We start from the raw sequence: 11,215 nt of genomic DNA, 5'->3' as shown, positions 1-11,215 counted from the left end.
ACTCCCCGGGCAGTGCTGGGAGGTGGAGGCTGCCCCCTCCCCCCAGGGTGTCAGGGTTGCCTTCTCTGAGCCTCACTCCCGCGGCACGAGTGGATGAGAGGGTAACAGCAGTAACAGTAACAGAAGAACTGGAGCGCAAGCCCAGCTGTGGAGCGCCCCTCACCCCCACTCCACCAGGCAGCAGCCTGGGCTTCCTGGTCAACCTCTGGGCCCCACCAGCCCCATGAGGCTCGGGACCCAGTTAGGGAGGAGGATGCTGAGGCTCAGAGAGGCTGAGTCACTTGTCCAGAGCCACTCAGCCCACTAGGAGCAGCTGGGGCTGAGCCCAGGAAGCTGTGCTCTCATGCCACAGCGGAGGGGGTGGGGGGGGACAGAGAGGAGACCCCTCATTCGCCCAGTGGGTGGGTCACCTTGCCGTGAAGGCATCTCACAGGCGGGAGCCCCACCAGCGTCCCTGCATGCCCTCATCCTGCTTCCCCACCTGCCCACAGGCTCCAAATTCTGGAGTCCTCAAATCCCACATCCCTGCAGTAAGGCATCTCAGAGTCCTAGGCTCTGTGTCCGGCTGGACCAAGCCAGAGGAGGGCAGCCTCAGCCACGAGGGCACAGCGCCATCTGGTGGGCAGATGGCAGATCGCCCCACAGAGGGAGCTGCTCAGGTCTCTGCCCACTGGTTAGGGTGGGATGGCTTCCATTCTGTTTGCTCTCCACGGCCAGTGGGCAGTGGCAGGAAGGGCTCAGGAGCAGCGTCCCAGGGAGTCTGGACATGAGGAGAGCAGCTCATTGTTCGTTGCACCGAGGTCTGACGTGCCTACAGTATGAGGCACAAATCTTGAGTGAAACCTTCCCCCCGGCCAGCAGCAACCCAGGCCCATCGTCCAAGGTGAGCTTTACCTGTTCTAGGATGTCATGTAAAGGGAGTCACACGGAACGCACGATTCCCTGGAGCCGCCCACCTGGTGGCATAAGGCCTCTGGGGTCCTTCCTTGTTGTTGTATCAGTTCAGTCAGATAGGGCCCCGCCCATCTGGGTTTTTTCTGTTCTCAGCTTGGACCCTTTGGAACTAGGAACAAGTTTTCATTGCCTCACCCGGCTTCACTTAATCATTATCTATCTCTTTTTTAAAAATTAACTTGAGTATTTGGTTAGGTAATTCACACACACGGTACAGTACCTTAAAAGGTATAAAATGACTTACTTTGAGGAGGAGCCCCTTGTGTTTTCACTCTGACCCTTGCGTTGTTTTTGGTTTTTCCGCTTATGATATGTCTTGAAGACCTTTCCATATCCACAGATTCTGAACGCCCCTGAAATTTTTTCAACATGTGTTTAGAAATAATTTCAAGCTCACAGAAAAGTTGCAAGAATAGAAACAGGGAAAAGAATAGCCTCACAGAGAGAAGACAAGATGGTGGAGTAGAAGGCCTTGCGCTCACCTAACACAAAAGCACCAAAGTCACAGCTAACTGCTGCACAGTCACTCATCAATAAACAAGAAAGACGGGCTTCCCTGGTGGTGCAGTGGGTAAGAATCGCCTGCCAATGCAGGGGACACAGGTTCGAGCCCTGGTCCAGGAAGAGCCCACGTGCCGCGGAGTGTGCCACAACTACTGAGCCCGCGCTCTAGAGCCCGCAAGCCACAGCTACTGAAGCCTGCGTGCCTAGACCCCGTGCTCCGCAACAAGAGAAGCCACCACAATGAGAAGCCCGTGCACCACAACAAAGAGTAGCCCCCACTCGCCGCAACTAGAGAAAGCCTGCTCGCAGCAACGAAGACCCAACACAGCCAAAAATAAATAAATTTATTTTTAAAAACAAAAGATTATCAGCTGATTTTTTTTCAGCAGAGACTATGCAGGCCAGAAGGGAGTGGCAGGATATATCTAAAGTGATGAAAGGAAAAGACATACAACCAAGAATACTCTACCCAGCAAGGCTCTCATTCAGATTTGATGGAGAAATCAAAAGCTTTATAGACAAGCAAAAGCTAAAAGAATTTAGCACCACCAAACCAGCGTTACAAGAGACACTGAAGGAACTTCTCTACGTGGAAAAGAAAAGGCCACAACTAGAAACAAGAAAATGATGAAATGGGAAAGCTCACCAGTAAAGGCAAACGTACAGTAAAGGTAGGAGATCATCCACACAAGCATGGTATCAACACCAGCCATCGTGCGAGGAGGAGAGCACAAGTGCAGGACACTGGAAGTGCGTTTGAAATTAAGAGATCACAATTTAAAACAATCATATATTTATATACACTGCTGTATCAGAACCTCATGGTAACCACAAACCAAAAATCTATAATAGACGTACACACAAAAAAGAAAAAGGAATCCAAACACAACACTAAAGATAGTCATCAAATCATAAGAAGAGAGAACAAAAGAGGAAAGGAAGAAAAAAGACCTACAAACCCAAAACAATTAACAAAATACCAGTAAGAACATACATATCAATAATTACCTTAAATGGGGGCTTCCCTGGTGGCGCAGTTGTTGAGGGTCTGCCTGCTGATGCAGGGGACACGGGTTTGTGCCCCGGTCCAGGAGGATCCCACATGCCGCCGAGCGGCTGGGCCCGTGAGCCACGGCCGCTGAGCCTGCGCGTCCGGAGCCTGTGCTCCGCAACGGGAGAGGCCACAGCAGTGAGAGGCCCGCGTACCGCAAAAAATAATAATAATAGTTACCTTAAATGTAAACGGGTTAAATGCTCCAACCAAAAGACGTGGACTGGCTGAATGGATACAAAAACAAGACCCATATATATGTTGTCTACAAGAGACCCACTTCAGACCTAGAGACACATACAGACTGAAAGGGGGTGGAAAAAGGTATTCCATGCAAATGGAAATCAAAAGAAAGCTGGAGTAGCAATACTCATATCAGATAAAATAGACTTGAAAATAAAGACTACTACAAGAGACAAAGGAGGACACTACGTAATGATCAAGGGATCGATCCAAGAAGAAGATACAACAATTGTAAATATATACGCACCCAACACAGGAGCACCTCAATATATAAGGCAAATGTTAACAGATATAAAAGGAGAAATTGACAGTAAATAAATAATAGTGGGGGACTTCAGCGCCCCACTTACATCAATGGACAGATCATCCAGACAGAAAATCAGTGAGGAAACACAAGCCTTAAATGACACATTAGACCAGATGCACTTAACTGATATCTACAGAGCATTCTGTCCGAAAGCAGCAGAATACACACTCTTTTCAAGTGCACACGGAACATTCTCCAGGACAGATCACGTGCTGGGCCACAAAGCGAGCCTCAGTAAACTTGGGAAAATTGAAATCATATCAAGCATCTTTTCCAACCACAACACTATAAGATTAGAAATCAACTACAAGAAAAAAAACTGCAAAAAAACACTAACACGTGGAGGCTATGCAATATGCTAGTGAACAACCAATGGATCACTGAAGAAATCAAAGAGGAAATCAAAAAATACCTAGAGACAAATGAAAACGAAAGCACTATGATCCAAAAGCTATGGAACGCAGCAAAAGCAGTTCTAAGAGGAAAGTTTATAGCAATACAAGCTTACCTCAGGAAAAAGAAAAATCTCAAACAACCTAACCTTACATTAAAGCAGCTAAAGATGAAGAACAAACAAAACCCAAAGTTAGTAGAAGGAAAGAAATCATAAAGATCAGAGCAGAAATAAATGAAATACAGACTAAGAAAACCATAAAAAAAGATGAATTAAAGTAAAAGCTGGTTCTTTGAAAAGATAAAATTAATAAAACTTTAGCAAGACCCATCAGGAAAAAAAGGGAGAGGACTCAAATCAATAAAATTAGAAATGAAAAAGGAGACATTACAACCAACAGCACAGAAATACAAAGGACCACAAGAGACTACTACAGGCAACTATATGGCAGTAAATTGGACGACCTAGAAGAAATGGACAAATTCTTAGAAAGGTACAATCTCCCAAAACTGAACCAGGAAGAAATAGAAAATATGAAAAGACCAATTACAAGTACGGAAATTGAATCTGTGATTTAAAAACTCCCAACAAACAAACGTCCAGGACCAGATGGTTTCACAGGTGAATTCTATCAAACATTTAGAAAAGAGTTAACACCTATCCTTCTGAAACTATTCCAAAAAATTGCAGAAGAAGGAACATTTCCAAACTCATTCTATGAGGCGACCATCACTCTGATACCAAAACCAGACAAAAATACTTCAAAAAAAAATTACAGGCCAATATCACTGATGAACACAGATGCAAAAATCCTCAACAAAACACTAGCAAACCGAATCCAACAATACATTAAAAGGATCATACACCACGATCAAGTGTGATCCATCCCAGGGATGCAAGGATTTTTCAGTATCTGCAAATCAATCAATCAGTGTGATACACCACATTAACAAATGGAAGAATAAAAACCATACGATCGTCTCAGTAGAAGCAGAAAAAACTTCTGATAAAATTCCACACCCATTTATGATTTAAAAAAAAAACTGTCCAGAAAGTAGGCATAGAGGGAGCCTACCTCAACATAATAAAGGCCATCTATGACAACCCCACAGCTAACATCATACTCAATGGTGAAAAGCTGAAAGCATTTCCTCTAAGATCAAGAACAAGACAAGGGGACTTCCCTGGTGGCGAAGTGGTTAAGAATCCACCTGCCAATGCGGGAGACATGGGTTCAAGCCCTGGTCTGGGAATAATATCCCATATGCTGCGGAGCAACTAAGCCGGTGTGCCACAACTACTGAAGCCTGTGCGCCTAGAGCCTGTGCTCCGCAGCAAGAGAAATCACCGCAATGAGAAGCCCATGCACCACAGCAAGAGTAGCCCCTGCTCGCCTCAACTAGAGAAAGCCCGCGCACAGTAACAAAGACCCAACGCAGCCAAAAATAAATAAATTTAAAAAGAACAAACAAGGATGTCCACTCTCACCACTTTTATTCAGCATAGTTTTGGAAGTCCTAGCCACAGCAATTGGAAAAGAAAAAGAAATAAAAGGGATCCAAACTGGAAAAGAAGCAAAACTGTCACCGTTTTCAGATGACATTACACTGTACATTCATTGAGAATCCTAAAGATGCTACCAGGAAACTACTTGAGCTCATCAGTGAATCTGGTAAAGTTGCAGGATACAAAATACACAGAAATCTGTTGCATTTCTATACACTAACAACAGAAGATCAGAAAGGGAAATTAAGGAAACAATCCCATTTACCATGGCATCAAAAAGAATAAAATACCCAGGAATGAACCTACCTAAGGAGAAAAAAAAAAAAAAAAAAAAACACCTGTACTCCAAAAACTGTAAGATGCTGATGAAAGAAACAGAAGATGACATAAATAGATGGAAGCATATACCAAGTTCATGGATTGGGAGAGTCAATATTGTCAAAATGACTATACTACCCAAGGTAATCTACAGACTCAGTGAAATCCCTATCAAATTACCTATGGTATTTTTCACAGAACTAGTACAAAAAGTTTTAAAATTTGTATGAAAACACAGAAGACCCCGAATAGCCAAAGCAATCTTGAGAAAGAAAAACGGAGCTGGAGGAATCAGGCTCCCTGACTTCAGACTATACTACAAAGCTACAGTAATCAAAACAGCATGGTACTTGCACAAAAAACAGAAATGTAGATCAATGGAACAGGATAGAAAGCCCACAAATAAACCCACACACCTATGGTCAATTAATCTACGACAAACGAGGCAAGAATATACAATGGAGAAGATACAGTCTCTTCAATAAGTAGTGCTGGGGAAACTGTACAGCTACATGTAAAAGAATGAAATTAGAACATTCTCTAACACCATACAAAAAATAAATTCAAAATGGATTAAAGACTTCAACATAAGACCGGATACTATAAAACTCCTAGAGGAAAACATAGGGAGGACACCCTTTGACATATCGCAGCAATACATCTTTGGATCCATCTTCCAGAGTAATGAAAACAAAAATAAACACATGGGACCTAATTAAACTTAAGAGCTTTCGCATAGCAAAGGAAACCATAAAACGAAAAGACAACCTATGGAATGGGAGAAAATATTTTCAAATGAAGCGACTGACAAGGGATTCATCTCCAAAATATACAAACAGCTCATGCAGCTCAATATCAAGAAAACCTAATCAAAAAATGGGCAGAAGACCTAAGTAGAAATTTCTGCAAAGAAGACACACAGATGGCAAAAAGGCACGTGGAAAGATGTTCAACATCACTAATTAGAGAAATGCAAATCAAAACTGCAATGAAGTATCACCTCACACCAGTTAGAATGGAAATCACCAGAAAATCTACAAACAACAAATGCTGGAGAGGGTGTGGAGAAAAGGGAACCCTCTTGCACTGTTGGTGGGAAGGTAAATTGGTGCAGCCACTATGGAGAACAGTACGGAGGTTCCTTAAAAAACTGAATATAGAACTACCCAGCAATCCCACTCCTGGGCATTTATCTGGAGAAAACCATAATTTGAAAAGATACATGCACCCTAGTGTTCACTGCAGCACCATTTACAATAGCCAAGACATGGAAGCAACCTAAATGTCCATCAAAAGATGAGTGGATAAAGAAGATGTGGTACACATATACAATGGAATATTACTCAGCTATAAAAAAGAATGAAATAATGCCATTTGCAGCAACATGGATGGACCTGGAGATGATCATGCTAAGTGAAGTCAGACAGAAAGACAAATATCATCATATATCACTTACAGGTGGAAACTAAAAAAATGATACAAATGAACTTATTTACAAAACAGAAACAGACTTGTAGACATAGAAAACAAACTTATGGTTACCAAAGGGCCGGGGGATAATTTAGGAGGTTGGGATTAACATTTACACACTGCTATATATAAAATAGATAAAGAACAAGGACCTACTGTATGACACAGGGAACTCAATGTTTTCTAATAACCTGTATGGGGAAAGAATCTGGAAAAGAATATACGTATATATGTGGATAACTGAGTCACTTTGCGCTACACCTGAAACTAACACACACTGTAAACCAGCTGTGCTCCAGTTACAGCAAACACAAAGGAGAGCTGCGCACCCCGACCCTGTCGGCGCCATGCCGTGTGTGCCCGCTTCTCCCTGTAGGTGCGCCCACACAGTCCTTTCTGAGCTGCTTGGGAATCAGTAGTATGCGTGATGCCCTCACATCTAAAGGCTTCTGAGTGTATTTCCTAAGAGGCTTTTCTCCGTCAGGAAACAGCTGCTAGCCCTTTTTCCACCAGAGACACCTGAGGCCCAGAGGGGTAATTCGGGCTACCCGAGGTCACACAGTGAGACAGAGTCCAACCCACATCTCCTCCTGCGGGCCCACCTTCGCACCACACCTCTGTCCTTCAAGACCCCAGGTGTGTCTCCTGTCCCCTTCTGAGATGGAGCAGCGCTGCCTTCCCGGGTTTCCGCAGCTCCAGAGAGGGGCCCCGAGGCTGCCCTGACACCCGAGCTCCCGCAGGGCACGTCCACGGGGGATCACTTCCGCCCACCGTCCCGAGCCCTGATCTGGCTTTGACGAGCCCTGGTCGGCCCTGACCTGACCCTCGTGTGGCTCTCTGCTTCTAGCCTGAACCTCGTCTGCCCTTCTGCACGCCAGCCGCCCTGCAAACGCCCGCTGATCCCCTAGAAAGGCCGGGTCCTAGATGGCCTGTGAGGAAGCGATGGGGCGGAGAAAAGGAGGGTGCGGTGCACCTTCCTGACCTGTTTGCGCTGGGGTGTCCACACGAGGGGAGGGGAGATGATCAACAAGATACCCCCGGATCCACACACACGCCTGAAAAAGGGGCAGCCCGGGAATTACACTGAGACCCAGGAGGGAGTTTGCATGTGACCCAAGGAGGTGCCCTGGGGCACATCCCAGGGGAACGTTCCTGCCTGCACGCCTGGATGAAGGAAAGGTGGGCACAGCCTGGTTCCCGGGACTGTTCCTCAGGAAGATGCCCCTCCGGGCTTTCGGAACGGCTGCCTCTTCCCAGAGTCGCCCCTGCCCCTCCTCCACCCCAGTCGGCCTCAGCCAGGCCCGGGCCCTGGAGGCCAGGAGAGCACATAGAGGCCCTGCCTGCTTACTGTTGGGGCTGTGGGGCGGCGTGGATGTGTGTGGATTGCCTAATGTCCCGGGGTCACACGTTATGACATGGCCCCTCGGGACGGGTGGAGGGCAGGGCCCCAGGACACCGTCTGCTGGGCTCAGTGGGGGCGGGCGGGCGAAGGCCTGGGGCTGGCTGCACCCCCTGCACAGCCAGGCTAATTTTATCGAGCTTAATCAAGAGCCATCAGCAGAAGCTGCAGAGGTGGGGGTGGGGATTTGCATGATCCAGTTCCTGTTCTGAAATGTTAATTAGACGTCGTTCTCTCTTCGCCTGCTCGAGCCTGCGCTCCCTTGCTGCCACCGCGAAGCGTCCCTCAGCACCCCTGCAGGGTGAGGCGGGTCCACGGGGTAGGGCCGAGGCCCCCAGGACACAGCCCCAGACCCGACCCAAGGGCCTCCCTCTGCCTCATCCTCAGGTCCTGGAGCAAAGCCCTGAGACCCAGCCACACACAGGCCCACGGGAGGGTCTCCTGGAGTCGGGAAGCCCCCTTCTGCCCCCCCAACCCCCGGGGCCCTCCTAGCTTTGTGCCCTTAGGCTGACAGTCGGACCTCTCTGAGCATCAGAACGTTTTCCCCTCTTGGCGCGTAAGTGTTACATGGCTCAAGGTGAAGCTGGGAGCATCCGCTCATCTACAGGGAAGTTTGTTCTGTGCCCTAAAAACGCCGCGGGTGGTACCTGACCCCCATCACAGGGGCACCGACTGGGCGGCGGAGCAGACAGGGTCCCGGCTCTGCCTTCAGCGGGTGAGGGGTTCACGGTGGAGGCACCAAAACGTTCATTCCAAGTCCAGTTTCCTCATCTGTTAAGAAAGGGAGGATGGGAGTCCTTAAGGTACATCGCGCTACCGTTCCAGACTGTACGTGATAGGACATACTTGTCTTTACTGTATATGTGATTGGATGACCTATTCCCCATGCCAAGGCAAGCATGAATAAAGTTAAGCTAAATGTTAAAAAAAAATAAAGGGGGGTGAGATCATGGTGGGTCCCCTCCCAGGGTCCTCTGAAGACAGAAGAGAGGGCGACAAGCACCCAGTAGCCCTTCTTTCTGGAAAGGGGGTGAACCAAAAAGCTGGGGAGGTGCTTCAGGGTCCTCTCCCTGAGCTGGCGTCCCAAGGGCCACGTCCCAGGCGGCACTCACCTGTTCTCACAGCAGCACCGCAGGAGGGGACAAGGCTCCAGAGTCACCACCCGGGCCCCGGGCCCCAGGCTTCTCCCTGTGGGTGGAGGAGGATGGATGTCAGCCGCCAGGTCCCCCGTTATGAGCCACTGGTCCCACCCGTCAGATTCTGATTCCAAACTCAGAAGCCGACAGAAATCGTCACCGTTTTACTGGAGAGGAAACTAAATTTCAAAAGTTAAAATCGCCGGAACGTTATGCCACTACCACCTCCCGCTCCCCTGCACCAGTGCCGCGGCCGCATCCCTGGGCCGGAGCCCCGGGGCCAGGCGCTGCGGAGAGAGGAAGAGAAGAGAGCAGGAGCTCGGAAGTGCTGTGGGCTGTGAGGGAGAGAAGGAGGGGAGGCTTGGAAATTCTGACTGCAGATGATGAAGAAACTAAAGACAAAACAAAAAGTAAAACCATAGGAAGGTCAGAGGAGAAGGCACGTTTTCCAACAGAAGCCAACGCAGCCCCGGGGCTTCCAGGGCGATCCCTGAGTTCCCGGCTCAGGAGAGGACTGGGTGGGGGGCACCCCCCTCGCATAACACCCTCGGTCATACCCGGGTCCAGGGCCCAGAGAGAAGGCAGCTGGGGGAGGGTCAGGTCCTCAGGCCTGAGCCGCGCTAGGACCAGCGATGGTTCGAATACTGGGGCCAGAAACAAAAGCATCATCTCGGGGAGTCTGGCATCCCCAATGGAGCAGGTGCCCTGGTGGTCCCCGGGTCTGTGGGGACAGGCCCTGCCATCCTCCATCCTCTCGGCCTGGCTGAGGGGTCTTCCCGAAGTCCCGGCTGGGCTTCACTGTTCCCACCCAAATCCTCCACTCTGCTAATGTGACCCTCCCCTGGCAGCCCCACAGATTTGTGCGGAGGAGCTGGGGTTGTGCTGGAAGGCCCAGGCACGAATAGGAAATCCACCCTGCCTCTCGAGATGGGGGTGCACGTGAATTCTGGGTTACAGCTATGCAAGAAATTCCAACACTCTTCCAATTCTTCCTTTCCCAAGTATCCGCCCTTACATCCCACGGGGCATGGGGGAGGCTTTCCCTGTGCCTGAAAACCCAAAAATTTAAATTTAAAACTCATTATGGCTATAGGGGAAGGTTAGTAAGAAAACCCTGAGCCAGGCTTCCCAGCTAAGGCACCTCTTTGTGAACCTTTATTAAACTTGCATGAATTAAAATAGACTTTTCAAATAAACTTCACCCGGAAGTTTGGAAGGAACTGGTCTCCGGAACACGCAGCTCTCCCCATGCCGTGAAACCACAGGCCCGTATTCTCGGGGGACCAGAGCAGAGTGGGTGGAGGCGCCCAACAGGGCCCCCATGGGGTGCACTGAAACTGGGCTGTGGCGGGGGGGGGGGGGGCTGTCAGTTGACGGCACCAGAACCCACCCTGATTAAGCCAGTGGCCGCCAAAGCACATGAGGGGCCACAGACTCCGAGAGCCGCGTGCATCAGGTTGGGGGCTCCGCCGGGGGTACCCCCACCTTCCTCTGCCACGGGGCGCAGAGGCCTCAGCTCCCATCTCCATCGCTGGACACGGTGCCACCACCCACCTTCTGCCACTGCAGGCGCCAAAGCACAAGGTCTCTCTGCCTCTCTTCTGAATCAAACTCATGAAGGTGTGTCCCACTGGCAGATTCTAGATCACCTGACCAGGTCGTGGCAGTAGAGGAGGGCGAGAAAGCACGATTCTGGAAGATAAAGAAGGGAATTCAGAAGGTGCTGGAGAGCCAAACAGCCTACTGATGTCCACTACACTGACCCTGGCAACTGAAACAAGAAGAGAATCTCCTCATCTCGCAGAAGCTGCACTGTCTTCAGGCATGGCTGGATCCAGGCTCCGGCAGTCACCCGGCGGTTTCCCTGAGCTGTGCTTTCTCTGGGCCGTGCCAAGGCCTCTTAACCTCTCTTGCTTCTGCTTCTTCATCTGCA

General features: G+C 49.1%; 1 long non-coding RNA gene across 3 annotated transcripts; it reads right to left on the bottom strand.

The window, feature by feature from the left end:
* Positions 1 to 390: 390 nt before the first annotated feature.
* Positions 391 to 11,215, bottom strand: LOC307198985. 3 transcript variants are annotated; one of them, XR_013831725.1, is made up of 5 exons: positions 10,837 to 11,215; positions 9,259 to 9,334; positions 8,794 to 8,917; positions 1,199 to 1,307; positions 391 to 1,063 (listed from the first exon to the last, which is right to left on the bottom strand). It is a non-coding gene; the product is annotated as an uncharacterized lncRNA (long non-coding RNA). The 3 variants fall into 3 exon arrangements; XR_013831726.1 differs by having other exon boundaries at positions 391 to 1,307; positions 10,837 to 10,974; positions 11,046 to 11,215; XR_013831724.1 differs by having other exon boundaries at positions 391 to 1,307.

Source organism: Stenella coeruleoalba, assembly GCF_951394435.1.
Source record: "Stenella coeruleoalba genome assembly, chromosome: 15".
Classification (NCBI taxonomy): Eukaryota; Metazoa; Chordata; class Mammalia; order Artiodactyla; family Delphinidae; genus Stenella; species Stenella coeruleoalba.
The sequence above is the reverse complement of the archived record's forward strand: the minus strand, read 5'-3'. Positions and strand labels throughout refer to the sequence as shown.